The sequence below is a fragment of the Lycorma delicatula genome, chromosome 2 (genome assembly GCF_047948215.1).
Source record: "Lycorma delicatula isolate Av1 chromosome 2, ASM4794821v1, whole genome shotgun sequence".
Taxonomy (NCBI): domain Eukaryota; kingdom Metazoa; phylum Arthropoda; class Insecta; order Hemiptera; family Fulgoridae; genus Lycorma; species Lycorma delicatula.
In genome coordinates, this window is record NC_134456.1 from 127,211,307 (window position 1) to 127,226,638 (window position 15,332).

Consider the following 15,332-nt stretch of genomic DNA (forward strand, 5'->3'; position numbering starts at 1 on the left):
GTGTATATGTGTTCATGTGTATTTAATTGTTTGAACTTACTCTTTTTATTTTATTCAGACTTAAATTTTTCTAAAGAACCATAAAACAAACAGTTATTAATGACATATGTATAGCTATGTCAACATTTCTGAAAGATTCATGAAAATGTATTGCATATTGTTTTCTGAAAATTCCTGATGACTTATTTGTTGTCTTTTACTTCTCTTTATTACTAGGTAAAGAGAACAGTGTTGTCATCAGTATTTGATCTATCCTTATCCTTTTTCCTTCTATCAAATTTACCTTCCTTGTAAAATCTTTCCTTAATATTACCTCATAGGAACATGTATATACATGTTCTATACATCTGTACATGTACTATATTGTCCCTCACTAGACTTTTACTTCTCAAGCCTTTCCTGTTATTTTTGTAAATATCTCCTTAACTATGATTCGTTATTTTAAATCTCTTCAAAAGGCTTAGTAGTTAATCTTAAGTTAGTTAACTGATGTGTAGTTATGTTTTTCACCCAAGATTGTTTTGAAAGTACTGTAGGGAAGTGGCTTGATCAAATAGTATTGTATTATTTTCATAATAAAATGTTACTGAAGGAGGGTGTAACTTCAGTGTGACACTGTTAGTGTACAGTGTACACTAATTACTGTACTTGCAAATTCAGTTATCTTCCTTTTACATATTGTTTTCAACTCAGAAAGAACTGTAGAATGATAATGTACACAAAAGTTAAAGTAATTTTATCATTATATTATATCCTCAAAAGAGCTTTCTTTATTTTCCGTTATAATTTTAATATTATTTAATTAATTACTGTTGAAATAGTTATTAATTACAGTTGGTTAGTAATTTTAGCTGTAATCTTTTTAATCCTTTTTTTATGTTTGGCTTTCTATATTATACAATTGGATGGGTTCAGTTCTCCATGTTTTTCAGGCTCTGGCCTGTACAACTCATATTGTAGATGAAATCTTTTTACCAGATAACAGGTTAAATCTGTTTTTCATTCTAATGAATTCTTTATATTCAATTTTCTTTTGCATCTTTATTTTGAGAAATAAAGAAAGAAATGAACATAATAGCCAGTGGTATTCATTTATTACTCCAGTTTTATTACAAATTACTGTTTTTTCATATGCAAATTCATATTTTTGTAAATGTTTTTAATTGTGTTTGAAAAATACGGAGTATGATTTTTTTATATTTAGTGTAAAACACTCCAGTTTTGAAAGGTTGACATTTGCTAATGTAATAAATTAATAGCTAGTTAATAAAAGTCTGAAACTAGTTTTTTTTTTCTTGGATATCATAATTCAATATTAAGTTCCAACTGATATGAGAACAGCAATACTGTAATTGTAGATCATATTTATACAATTCAAAAAAAAATTTAATTCTTGTTATATCTTTTACCATACCTGTTTAAGTCTGAGTATTACTTTATTTCATATATAACAATCAAGAAATAAGAATTTATTTATATTATTCCATTAACAGGAAGCTTTAACATAAGTAAGCTTTTTGTGAATTAACAAGAATATTTGTAACTGAACCCTGTTCATTTTTTTATTCTTAAAGTAAAGTAATTATATTATTCTGTATACGTTTGACTGTGTTGTGTGTGTCATTTTGTCTAGTTATGCTTTTATTTTTGAGTGATACTAGATTTTTAAAAATAATTATATTCTGAAACATATATACTGCTGTAACTGAAACATTCCAATAACGTTGATATATTCTTTATTGACTTCTGTAAGATTCTTGAGTTTAGTTTTGATTTGATTTTACATTAGATGATTTCTGATAAAAATCTAATTCATCTTGGTATTGTACATATCCCATTATAGATTTGCTTTATGTAACATCACCAATTTGCCACAATTCAGGTGCTATCTTACTTTTTTTTTTGTAATTCTGTCTGCAAAATAGTTACCTTAAAATATTTATCTTTTCATTGAGTTGAGAATTAATCTCCTTTTAACCTTTCTAGATATAGAATTCTGTCTGTCCATAATCTGGTACTCCTTATAGAATTATACTTAACATTCTTGGTTTTACTGTGACTAAAAGGGTATAACCGTACATCCAGATTGCTGAAGGAATTCATATATAAAAAAAAAACTTTACAAAGTAATGTTTGAATTTCCATAACACAGTTTACTTCACCTTGAAATAATGTTAAAAAAATAAAAATATATGTATATTGTTATACCTCTGTGCCAAAAATATTTCTTACAAAATAAATTGTAATTTCATATTAATGTTATAAAAATAACTTATTGCCCCTTCATAAGACCATTTATTATATACCAAGTATTGAATAAATGTTTTAAATAGCAAAAAAAATTCTTTAACTGAGAATATCACTTTTAATTTTTATTTTGTAATTGTGAGGTTGTTTTTTCCAACCACAACATATCAGACTTATTCTTAATTTTTTGTTACCTGTTTTTGCAATAAACAATACTAGAGAAATTGCACTACATTGTTGTTTCAAATTTTTTTTGTTTTAAACAATATATGTCAGCTCAATTTAGTCTGACACAGCTGCCAGATTTCATTTGCATGACCCTTGCTTTGGCCTTCAGTTAAGTAGTCTGTATCAGTATATAATTATGAAATTTTGTTTATTAAAAAAATAATTTCAATCACTGTATTCTTCTGCTAAACAATAAAATTTCAAGAAATATTTTCAGTCTATGTTACCATTGATTAACCTGCTGGAATAAATGAAAATTAGGACATCGATTTCTTAAAAATTTATATTAAAATTTGTGCAAATTATAGCAAAAATTCATTTAAAAAAATAATAAATAAAAAAAAAATTAGGATATTTTTAATTATTTAGATTATAATAGATTATTAAAGTAAACATTTTCAGGGACTTTATCCTTCCTAGTTTTAATCCAAATATATTTAACACAATAATTTCTGGTTGGTTAATAACACTCATTCATTACGGTGAAGATATAATTGGTTAAATTTTAAAAACATATACTCCTCAAAGAAAATTTTCTTATAATTTTTAGTAAACACTAGAAAACATATCTCTTTATCAAAATAATATTAAAATAGTTATTGTTCATTAGAAAACTGTGTAAAACTTATACAATTAATTAAAATGGAAGTAAATTTGTTTTTATACTGTGAACATAATTATTTTAATTTCAAAAACATTCACTTCTGCAAATAAATTATGAAGCATGAATATTTTAATAAATTCTTTAAGTTTAGATGATCTATATAAGTATATTGTAGAGTTTATTTTGTATTACATACTTCAACAACAAATCTCATGATACATTCTTCTAAGTTGATAAATTCTTTCACTGCCTGAAAGAAAATATCGTAAGGATTGCAGGGATCAAGCTACGTTGTGTAAAGAATTAGCAGTAAGAAAAATTTCAAACAAAATCCTAATAAATTGGGTTTTTTTTATCGTTTTGTATTATCATGTTAATCATGATTTAAATGTTCTAATATATTGATTTCTTATTTCTATTGCTTCGTGGTGGTCTTTTATACCTTTGACTTCATTTTTTATTAATTTTATTCCAAATGCTGAATGATGAACTCTTAGCAAAATGAAATTTTCTTTCAAAAAATCACATTCTGTAACAGAAGGTTAAATTCAGTAAAAAGTCCAAATTTTATTTTAGTTCTTAATTTATTAAAATCTGACATATTCAGCAACTAAAACAGATTACTTTTCAAAACAATGCTCAGTAAACTTTTCTAATGCAATTTGTTTTAAAGATTCAGTAAACTAAGGTTTATTGAGAATATTGATAATTATTAAGGAGTTATCTTAATAGATGAGTTTTTGTGACTCATATGTAATTATTTTGCCTTATCAAATCAAACAAGCCTAGGACATAACTGTTTAAAGTTAATAAGAACTAAAATTAAAGCCAAAGAATTTGATGTAAATAGGTTAGTAAAGTTCAGATTATTTGCAATTAAATATTCTGATTACAAAAAATTCTCTTAAAATAGCGTTGTTATTATCTGTATAATTTATTTGTATTAGCTAACTACTGACTTTTGCTAGATCATTTTGTAATACTTATGAAAAATTAATTCATTATCTTTATTCTAAGGTAAGTTAACTATATATATATATATATATATATTTACATGAGGTGTGTGAGAAAAGTAATGAGACTAACTTTTTACTTAGCAAATTTTTTATTTTTTTCAAACGACAATATTATCCTCTTCAAAGTAGTTGCCTTGGGCAGCTATACATCAGCGAAGTCGTTGTTCCCACTCCTGGTAGCAGCACTGGAAGGCTTCAACTGGTAGGGCTTTTAACTGGTCGGTCACGGTCTTTTGAATGTTCTTCAGAATTCCAAAACGATGTCCTTTTAAGAAATGTTTCAATTTCAGGAAAAGGAAAAAGTCACAAGGTCTCAAATCAGGTTGAGGAACCGTAGGAATGCGTTTTGAGGTCAAAAATTCCCTGATGGAAATGGCCATGTGGCACGGGCATTGTCATGATGAAGCATCCACTTGTCTGCAGTGTCTGGTCTCACGTGAATCACTCTTCTCCTGAGCCTTTCAAGGACACCTTTGTAAAACACTTGGTTGACAGTTTTTCCTGGAGGAACAAATTCTTTATGCACGATACCCCTACTGTCAAAAAAACAAATCAGCATGGTTTTGATCTTTGATTTGCTCATTCGACATTTTTTCGGTCGAGGAGATGACGGAGTGTGCCACTCTTCGCTTTGCCACTTTGTTTCAGGATCTTATTCAAATATTCAGGATTCATACCTGTGATCACATGATTGAAGAATTCTTGGTCACTGTTGATCCTCTCAAGAAGATCAATGCACACGTTTCTTCGATTGTCCTTCTGTTCCGTTGTGAGGTTTTTCGGCACCAATTTCGCATAAACCTTTTGCATGTCAAAATTTGATGTACGGTGAAAGTGCTTAAATTTAACTGTTCACTCATCACCCTTATTGTTAAACGACGGTCTGATCTCACAAGAACCCTTACACGCTCAATGTTTTCGTCAGATTTTGAAGTTGAAGATCTCCCTGAGCAAGGTTGATCTTCAACGTGTTCTCAGCCTTCCAAAAATGATTTGTGCCTGCGGAAAACTTGTGCTCTTGATAAGCAATGTTCCATAGGTCTGTTTCAACTTTTCAAAGGTCACACTCATGGATTCCCCAAGTTTAACACAAAACTTGATTGCACAACATTGCTCTAAATTATGATGCTCCATTTTCATAACATACAACAAAAATACAACTTCACTGATGGCGCTGTCAAAAATAATGTGTTGGCTGAACGGAGTTGAAACTCGTACTGAGCATATGGAAGGGACGAACAAACCGGACTAGCACCGACCGGTAGACACAGCGTTGCCAGATCGCTCGCAGTGTTACCAATCTCACTTTTCTCACGCACCTCATATATATATATATATATATATTTTTTTTTTAATGAACTGTATTGATAATCTTTAGTCCCAGTTAGGAAATTTATGATTACTTAATTAAGATCTTTCTTAAATTTACTCTGAATACTAAATAGATTCATAGTGATTGAGAAAGTAATAGTTATCTTCTTATACTGCACTTTTGCAATAATGCTAAAATACAATTACAAAAAAAAGAGACCATTTGGTTGTGTAAAAATGATTATCTCTTTCAAAAATGCTATTACATTTTCACCAAATAAAAGCTGAAATTGTTTATTCAGTGAAATAAATAAATATTTATATTAATAATTACATTCAATTTATTTTTTAGAATTCATAATTTATTTTATTAATACAAGGGTTATTTTTTTTTCAAGGTCCAATCAGTCACGAAATTAAAACCACAGTGAAAATAAAAAATTTTTTATTTGTAACAAGTACTTACATAGTTACGCTATTTCTCTACATAGTCGCCACTTCGATTTAGACATTTGTCGTAGCGTGGTACCAACTTTCCAATACCCTCATCACAGAACGGAGCCGTCTGCATTTTCAGCCATGTTTCTACGCTGGTCTGCAGCTTGATGTCTGTGCCAATATGTTTTCCTCCTAGCCAGTGTTTCATTTTGTGAAATGCTGGCTAGGAGACAACTTTGTGAAAAAGCCACAATTCAAAATAAGCGGAGAGGAATGTTTTCATCAGGCATTTTCTTTCTGCATGATAATGCTCGGCCGCACACTGCAGCTGTAACAAAGAAGCTTCTGCAGTGTTTTCGTTGGAAAGTGTTTGATCACCCACCATACAGCCCGGACTTGGCTCCATCCAATTTTCACCTCTTTGCTTACATGAAATGCTGGCTAGGAGGACAACATTTTGGCACAGACATCGAGCTGCAGACCAGCGTAGAAACATGGCTGAAAACACAGGCGGCTCCGTTCTATGACGAGGGTATTGGAAAGTTGGTACCATGCTACGACAAATGTCTAAATCGGAGTGGCGACTATGTAGAGAAATAGTATAACTATGTAAGTACTTGTTACAAATAAAAAATTTTTTATTTTCACTGTGGTTTTAATTTCGTGAACGATCAGACCTTGAAAAAAAATAACCCTCTTATATTAGTTGGTGAAAATGTTGATGAAATAGTGAAAAATGTTTATTGGAATTATGACAAGATTTATTCAACACAGAAATATTACTGAAAAAAATTTACCTTGGAACCATTGTTGTAAAAGATTTTGTTTGTAATGGTAAGCTTTGTTCAGAAGATTCATTTTCTTGATTTATGCAGCTGAAGTATTTGATCTGATTGATGGAGCTCTAGGATATCCTGTTGGAAATTTTTCATTTTTATCTATCAATTTATTCTTATTTATAAAGTTAAATTATTACCCAACTTTTAAGAAACTTCAAAACCTCCTCTATCACAAATAAATTTGTATCTTCAAAGCCAAGGAGAGAATTTTTAAGCATTTTATAATTTTACATCTTGCCTTGTGTGGATGATAGGAACAATTATGGAGGCTGTATTCTGTACAATTGCTAGTGTGAAATACATGCAATAGATAGAAAATATCTGCATAACAGGGATCAAATCAATAAATTTGATTTAATTCATAAAAAATTTCATAATCAACAGGACTAACCTGATACTACCCTGTAGTAGTTTGCCATAAAAATACAGTCAAGAGATAAATTAGACAAAAATTACTTTTTTTATCGATAAATAAATATTTTGTTTACTGGTTTACCATATTTTTTAAAACAAATTATAACATTGAAATCTTTGGGTTTTTAAACTTTTGCCCTATTTATCTTCAGTGTTAAAATTTGTTGTTATACAAAGGAAGAAAATTGAATAGTGTATGTATATCTTATTTTATTCACTGAGGTGTTTAAAATAAATTTTTATAAATCCAATTTTAATTGTTGTCTTTGTTTAAAAGTTGTTGGTTAAATTGGAACATCAATGTGGGATCCAAAAATTTGTCTGTTCAGTAATTAATTGGCAATAGAAGATGATTCAAGTTACTTAAAATGAATGGTTTTTATAAATAGTATGTTACAATGAAAATAAAGTTTTAAATCTTTAATACAAACTTAAAAAATATATACAATGAAATTTATATAAGTAAAAGGACTGTCTATAAGTGAAAATTTTAAGTTTTAATTTCAAATAGAGATGAATAAAGTGTGGTGTACTCTGGTAAAACAAAAAGATTCTTGTTAGTAATACCCTTTGGCTGTAATTCTTGCAAGAGCACATATTAGAAATTACATGAATGTCCACTTTATTGAAGGAAATTTAAAGCAGATCAAATAGGGAGGAAGGATGACTTTCATGCCAAAAAAATTAACACAACCTTGCCTTGGCTTTGAACTTGTGAAATTTATGAAGTAATCTGATTAATTATCTGTATAATAATTTAGAAATTCATTTCTCAGAAAAAAATGAGGAGAAACAGTATGGAAATTCTATTCTGGACATTCTATGATTTTACATGTAACTGTCATTTCTGTAATCTCAAAAAGTCAGTACAATTTATGTGTTTGTCTCTTACCTTTAAAAGTTCATTCAATCATCATGAAATGTTTTTATCTCATAAATATCTTTGTCAACTTGGAAGATGGAGACAAATTTGTTTAGAATTTACTGTATATATATATATATATATATATATATATATATATATATATATATATATAAAACATACTTTGCTCTTTGAAATTAACATAAAATATCTTTATCATTCCCTAATTTCCAATGATTGACTTGACTTTTTCACCATGGATTGAGACTTGATATCACCTCAAGCTCAGATATCTAAATATTTGTAATCCCTTTATTTGAATATTCATATTTTGATTCATTAAAAGTGGTAATTTCTGTCTCTGATGTTCCAGTACTCTAGGATTAAGTCTAAAATTTCCACACTTTTTTTTAGGTTAAACTTCAGTAATTTTATTAGTAATTTTATTAAACTGAAAAAAACATTCTCCGTTAACTTGTATTTGTACTTATCATTTTTCTTAACAAGAAACTGCACTGCCTAAACAAACAATTTGAAAATAATTTTTATTTGTGTGTTGTCATTTTTCAGTGTTGTATTGTTATAGCATAGTGATACCTACCCTTTATATTAGAAGTCATTCTAATAAAAATGTATTTTCATGTAAATCTTAAAGGAAATAAGGGGGGAGGCAATTAATGCATATTTTTGCATTTCAGATCAACTAAGTAGTAATCTATGTTAAGTCTCTGCTTTCCTTTACTTATTTTTAATCTTAATAAAAGTTTTTTCCCTTACATTTCTTATAAACAGCTTCTTTTTCATAAAAAATATGTTCTTTAACCTATCCTTATTTTAGATAAGAATAAATCTAAAAACTGTTAAGCAAACTTATGAAAATAATAAACCAATTTTATATAATGCTGTAAAAATTAAAAATAGCTATTTTAGAATTCTTTAAATTTTAACTTTTTTAAGTTAGTACCAAAACATGCATTAGTAATTTGTTAGTACTTTTAATTAGGCATTGACGTAAAAAACATTTTAAAAATAAAAGTTTTATTTTTTAAGTTGGTTTGTTTTCTTTTAAACTTATAGCCCAGGATCTGAGCCAGTGAAAATCAGAAAGAAGAAATCATATGAGAAAAATATAATTTTGATTATATATACTGTATATTACTGTAGCAGTTAAAAATTTTATTTTATGTTCAATACAAAATGACTATTTATTTTTTTATATTGAGGTAAATTCTTCGTAATTCATTTTTATGTAATAATTTACCTTTTAGGATAATTAAATCAAATAACATCATAGTAAAGTTTTAACATATGATTTTCTTACAAACTGTAAACAGTTGCATTTAGAATTAGAATTTATAAACAAATTATATTGTTATTGTTTTTTATTTTTATAAAATATTGTTGTAAACTGATTTTTAACTAATAAAGTTCTGTTTTAAGTTTTAGTAAGTATACTATATTTTCTTTAAAATTTAAATAATCCTTGTTTAACCATTTAAAATAATATGAGTCTATTATATATACACCTTTTGTCTATTTATCTAATTTTGTTTTTCTATTTTTGTCTATTAACAATCTTTCCAATAATCCAGTACACTGGTAATTTAATAATTTTAAAAATAACCCTACTTTTATATTTTTAAATTAATGAAATTAACTGTTTATTGTAAAATATAGTCAGTGTTGATATTTGCATATCCATTCTTGTTTGTTTACGTATTTATTTCAGATTAGAAATAAATCACTGTTAAAACATAGTACAACCCTTAATGCTTGTCACCTCCATTTAGTACAGCAGGTGCTTAAACAATATGTATTTTTCTTGATAATTTAATTTTAAAAGTAAAACTGTGGTAACGTTCGTCTCAGTTTTAGTTTAAGGTCACAGTATTTTAGAAAGTGTTTTTTGTTTTTCATACATTCAGTATTCAGTATCACTCTTCAAGGAAACTATTTCTATCCATAGACCCATAATCAGGTAAAGAATGATTTTTCTGGAAATACTATAAAACTTATTCTGCTAACAGTACTTTAGGTTAAGTATGATCAATGCAGTACTGTTTATTTAAATACAAGAATTTATTTATAAAATATTATCATTAGAAAACTTATGTAATCCTGCTGAAATAGTATTCTGATTTGGTAATATCAAATAAAAATAAATTATATTTCTAAATAATATGACAGATATTCAACCTGCAGAACATCTAAATGCATAACAATAATTATTGACATTTTAAAGTACAATAATACAAATACATAACAATAATTATTGACATTTTAAAGAACAATAATACAAATACATATTCATTATACTTAATATTATTTATTTATTTATTCACATATACTCACAATCACATTTGTAAAAAAACAGTTTTAATTGTCCTTCAACAGCAACACTTACTCCAAAATTAACTTCATTCACACAGTATTGTGATGAAAATGCTTTTAATGAATAAAAAGTGTGTAATAGTGCATGTACATATTTCATAGTTTTAATACTCAATAACATGAAAAGAATTATAGGTAATCTTTCATTTAATTTTGTTGTAGTTCCACGTATTGGTGGAGTTTTATTTATTAAAAAAATGTCTAAAATTTATTTATTATTTTATTTTTGGAGAAAAATTTCTTTATTGAAAGAGCTTGAATTGCTTAGGCATTTTCTCAGAAGATTTTTTGTGTACTTCTTTTAACTGATTATCAGTTTTATAAATTAAATTAGGACAGTCCTTTTCCTTTTACAATTTCTCATTATAATGTGATCTCCAAACTTTATGCTTCTTTCAGATCACACATCAAATCAGAATCATTGGCTTGCTCTTCACTACATTCTTCTCAGTCTTTGTATATCATACACCTAATTGTTTTTCCATTTCTCTCTTGTTTTCTCTAAATGTTATGATGTTATTTTCAAATTTCTGATCTTATAATTTCTTTCACTCTCTTAATGGATGTATAAATATAAGAAACAGAAGAGGTAACTTACACATTACTCTTTTTCAAGGCTAAGGTTATATAAAAAATAAAAATAAAAAAATACTTATTCAAACTCTTCCCTGACTTAATCCACACAGTCTCAGTAATTTCTTTTCAAATAGCTTTATTTTGAAGTTCTTTCTTTATTACTGACTTTATTATGCTATTTTAAGCTTCTTCAATATGAATATCGTTATCAAATCCTTTCCATATTTTCAACATCTTTCAGTCTTTTGTTTCCTCACAGATATCAGGTCCATGTAGATCTGCCAGTACTGCCCTTTTTTAACCAGTTTTCAATATAGTTCCTTATTCTTAATCTATTTTAGCTATATGTTATGTTAGTTCCACTCATCTATCTTAACTAAAGATTATATTATTTTCAGATCTTATTTCCCCTTATCTATTGCAGAACCATTTCTTCCCTACATCAATCATCTGAAATATTTTTTTTTTCCCAGATCAATAACCTTGCATTGTTTATCTTTTTCTTGCTTTATTTCAATCCCATATCAATGCTACCTCAATCTCATTCATTGGTAAATTCTTTTCTCTTTTCTAGGTTCAGCTTCAATGAACATAAGATAGATCAGACAAATACTCTCTTCATCTATTTAGCATTTTTCTCATTTATTACATTTCTTTCATCCTCATTCTTCATTAACACTGCAGTCTCATTTTCATGCCATCTCAGTTTAACCAGTCTATATAATTTTTCTGACTACCTCCCACATTTACTTTTAATTCATCTAGACACTTCTAGCAATTATTTTTTTGTATTTTTCTTTTTGAAAACATAATTTGTTCTCTTCTACGTTAATAAGACAATTCTCATTTACTATATTATATTTTCATACCATTATTTCACTAATGGCCTTCTCCTTTTTCTTCCCTTCTGTACTTTTCACAGTTACTATTTTCTTTCACCCAGTAGCTATATCATGGGCAAGAGTTATCCTATCCCTTTTCCTTCTCCTTTATCCTTTCTTCCCCATTATCAGTTATGAGGGTAGAGGTTTGACCTTATTACTTCTTCATGCTAGGAATATTAAGATGTAAATAGCATATGATATATCATTCCAATTAGGTAGGTGGCTGCCTGTGGATGAACTCAGGGACACTTTTGTTAAGTGCCTGTTCAACAAACCTAATGTTTGAAGTGTTGGTTGATAAAGTTGAGGAGTCTAATCCCTCCCCCCATTAGCCAACATCAAAGTATCCTTGAATTATTTCCATTCATCCTCAATCTCTACAATATTAATTTTTGGGCTTCATTGTTTTGTACCTCTTTATATCTTTTTATTTCTTTGTATGGTCTTAGTTAGGATATTTTGAGATTTTTTGTCATATAATCTTTTGTTTTCCACTTTCTTGTCATAAGTCTTGGCTACTACTAGTCTGATCTCCAACAAATACTTATAACTCCACCTCCATCTATTCTTTCCTGGCCTCCTTCTTTGCAAGAAAATTATCAATACCACCTGACTATATCTTAACATCTTCTTTCTCAACCATGCATTACGCCAATAATATCACAGGATTCCTGCAATGTGTTTGCTTTTTCCTTATCCGTATGGAGAGCACAAGGAAATGATAGAACTGCAAGCAGTTCTATCATTTCCCTGTGCTCTCCAATTTGCAGTTCTATCATTTCCCTGTGCTCTCCAATCTGAGGATTTTTGATTCACCATACTCACCAATGTTGGTTTTTAATTTTCTTTTTGTGGAGCAACTCTTAGTTTAGTCCTCTTCTTTCCTTCCTGTAATCTTCTTCTAATCAACCTGTCTCTTAACATATGAAATTTGTCAATCCTGTTTTATCATGCCCCTTTCATAGTTGAACCTACTTCTCTAGTTCCTTTTCACTAATTCCATCTTTCCCTTTTGTATGTGTTTTATCATTAGATGTAAAGACCATTAGCCATACAGAGAGGAAAAAGGAAAATTTATTGATGCAAACTGAAAAAAAAATTAGTTTAAAGAATAGTGAGTAAGTAAATTTCCAACATCTCACACTACTTGCAGCATAAACTTAACCTGTCATTTGAGTTCAAAGACTGTATTTACAAGTGGTCAGTAAGTTATAAAATATTTAAATGATACAAGTAAATCATATAAAAAATTATTAACTTGAATATCAACTTTTAAGGATGTGGTTTTTTTTTAAGATTGAACTACCTTACATCTCAGTTTTATATATATATCACTGCAGATGATGTGTTATGTTGAGATACTTGTGAGAAAACTGCTGTTTTTCTCGGACACATTCAATCTTCCATTGTATCCCTGAATTACCCCATTTTCAAGAAATGTAGTATCATATAAAGTTAAACAACTTAAATTTGAAATAGTGTTTCTGAATAATTTAGTATCAGTACCAGTTAAATAACTTGCATAACAGGAATGTTGAATGGCAGTGTTAGTGTAGGAGGTTAAGAATTGAAATATGAGATAATTTAAAATGTTCATTGTGAGTCTGTTGGATATTCTGTGATTTATCTTGAAAGTCTATGCTGAGGATGTGTGTCAAGTATCAGTATGTTTGTAAAAGGTATTTCAAGTCCTTGTTTGTAATCCAGCTTTTAATCCAACATCAATGAAAATGTTCAAATGCTGTATGAATGATGGCTTCTTAATTAGTAGGTTTTATGTTTGATTGCTAATGAAGGTTTCACATTTTTTCATCATTTACTCATCCTTTTGATTAAGATACATTTACACTTACTTGCGTAAGATAGTAATGGTTAAAATAATAATGTTGTAATTAGTCTTAATGACGCTGTCATGTACACAAGAACACCTATCATTCACATGTACTACAGTAATGAGATGCATAATTTTCTTTCTGTAACATTTTTATTTACAATGATATCAGAGTAACCAACATTCTGTTTCAAGCTTATGTTTGTTGTGTACAATGATGAAAACAATAATCGGTGAAAAAATGCAAGACCAAACTGGAAATTGAACACGTAACCTTTGGTATATCAGTTTCTTTACAAGATTGTTGATAATAACAAAAAAAACCTTTTTATTTCTTTGTAATTTTATTTATTTATTGTTCATAATTAATTAATCATGTTATCTTAAGTAATCCAGTTATTTAATAAATTATTTGATTCAGCTAAGTAAGATATTATGTTTAATTAAATATATTTTATGTATGAATTAATTTTAATAAATTAAGGTTACCTATTTTTTAACAGTAATTTAGTAATCTGATTGTTTACAATGTTTTTTTTTATCAATTAAAAGTAGAATTATGTTATAAAACTAATTGAATCTGTTACAAAAAGACAAATATTTTCTTTTAATTGTTAATCCATTAAAAAATAATAAGTTTTGTATCTTCAAGAAAGACTTTACTTTTTGGATGAGGCAAATTGTAAAATTAGAAGAATAATTAATATGATTTAATTTATATAATTATCACTCGATGCATATCATTAATGCTACTAATTTGTTGCTTTTTAATTTTGTACAGCCAAAAAGCAGAATTTCAGATGTGTATGTAAATTAGTATTATTAAGAATTTTTTTCATACCTGTGTCAGCATAATATTTTTCTTACTATCAAAAAAAGTAAGACAAACTTTTTTTTAAATGCTGTAATCTTCTGTATTGCATGTGCATTTTAATATAAATTGTGATGTACTCATAAAACTGTGATGAATAAATGATTAAATTCACAAATAATTATTTAATAAATAAAAAAAGTTAAATATATATTTAAAATAATAAATGTATTTTTGTTCAAGAGCAGTTTTACCCTAGTTAATTGAATAAAAATATTTTTATAAGAATTGTTTTTATAAAAAAGCCTTTTGAGTAAAGAAAAATCTTATTGACAAGGTATGAATTTTTTATGAATTATATTAATTTGTATAATAATGTTATAAGCATTACTTGATGATTATTTGTAATTTTTTATTTATTGTAGATATTTATTTTTAAAACAGAAAATAGTATATTGAATAAGCAGATAATTCTGATATTGTACCTGAATAATATAAGTCATTATTATAATATATATATATTTATTTATTATCTTTTCAAGCAATCTTGAAATCAAATTAGAAATGCCAATTATATTTTTAGAAAATCCATTTTTGATAAACCAAGAATACTTCAAGTGTGTAACTAGATAAGCATAGCTTTTACTTATATATCCATTTGGCTGAATGTTCATGGCTACATGTAAGATTCATCATTTAATTTTATTTAAAATAATGAAGTTAATACTGAGACATGCAAACCAAAACAATGAGAATTGTTTTATACGATGATTTGGAGGAAACAGAAAGTAAGTGTAAGCAACTTCTAATATCTACCTTATTTGAATGCACTGCATTATTTAAAATGTAGCAATCAGAAAATTTATATAAAATTACCAGT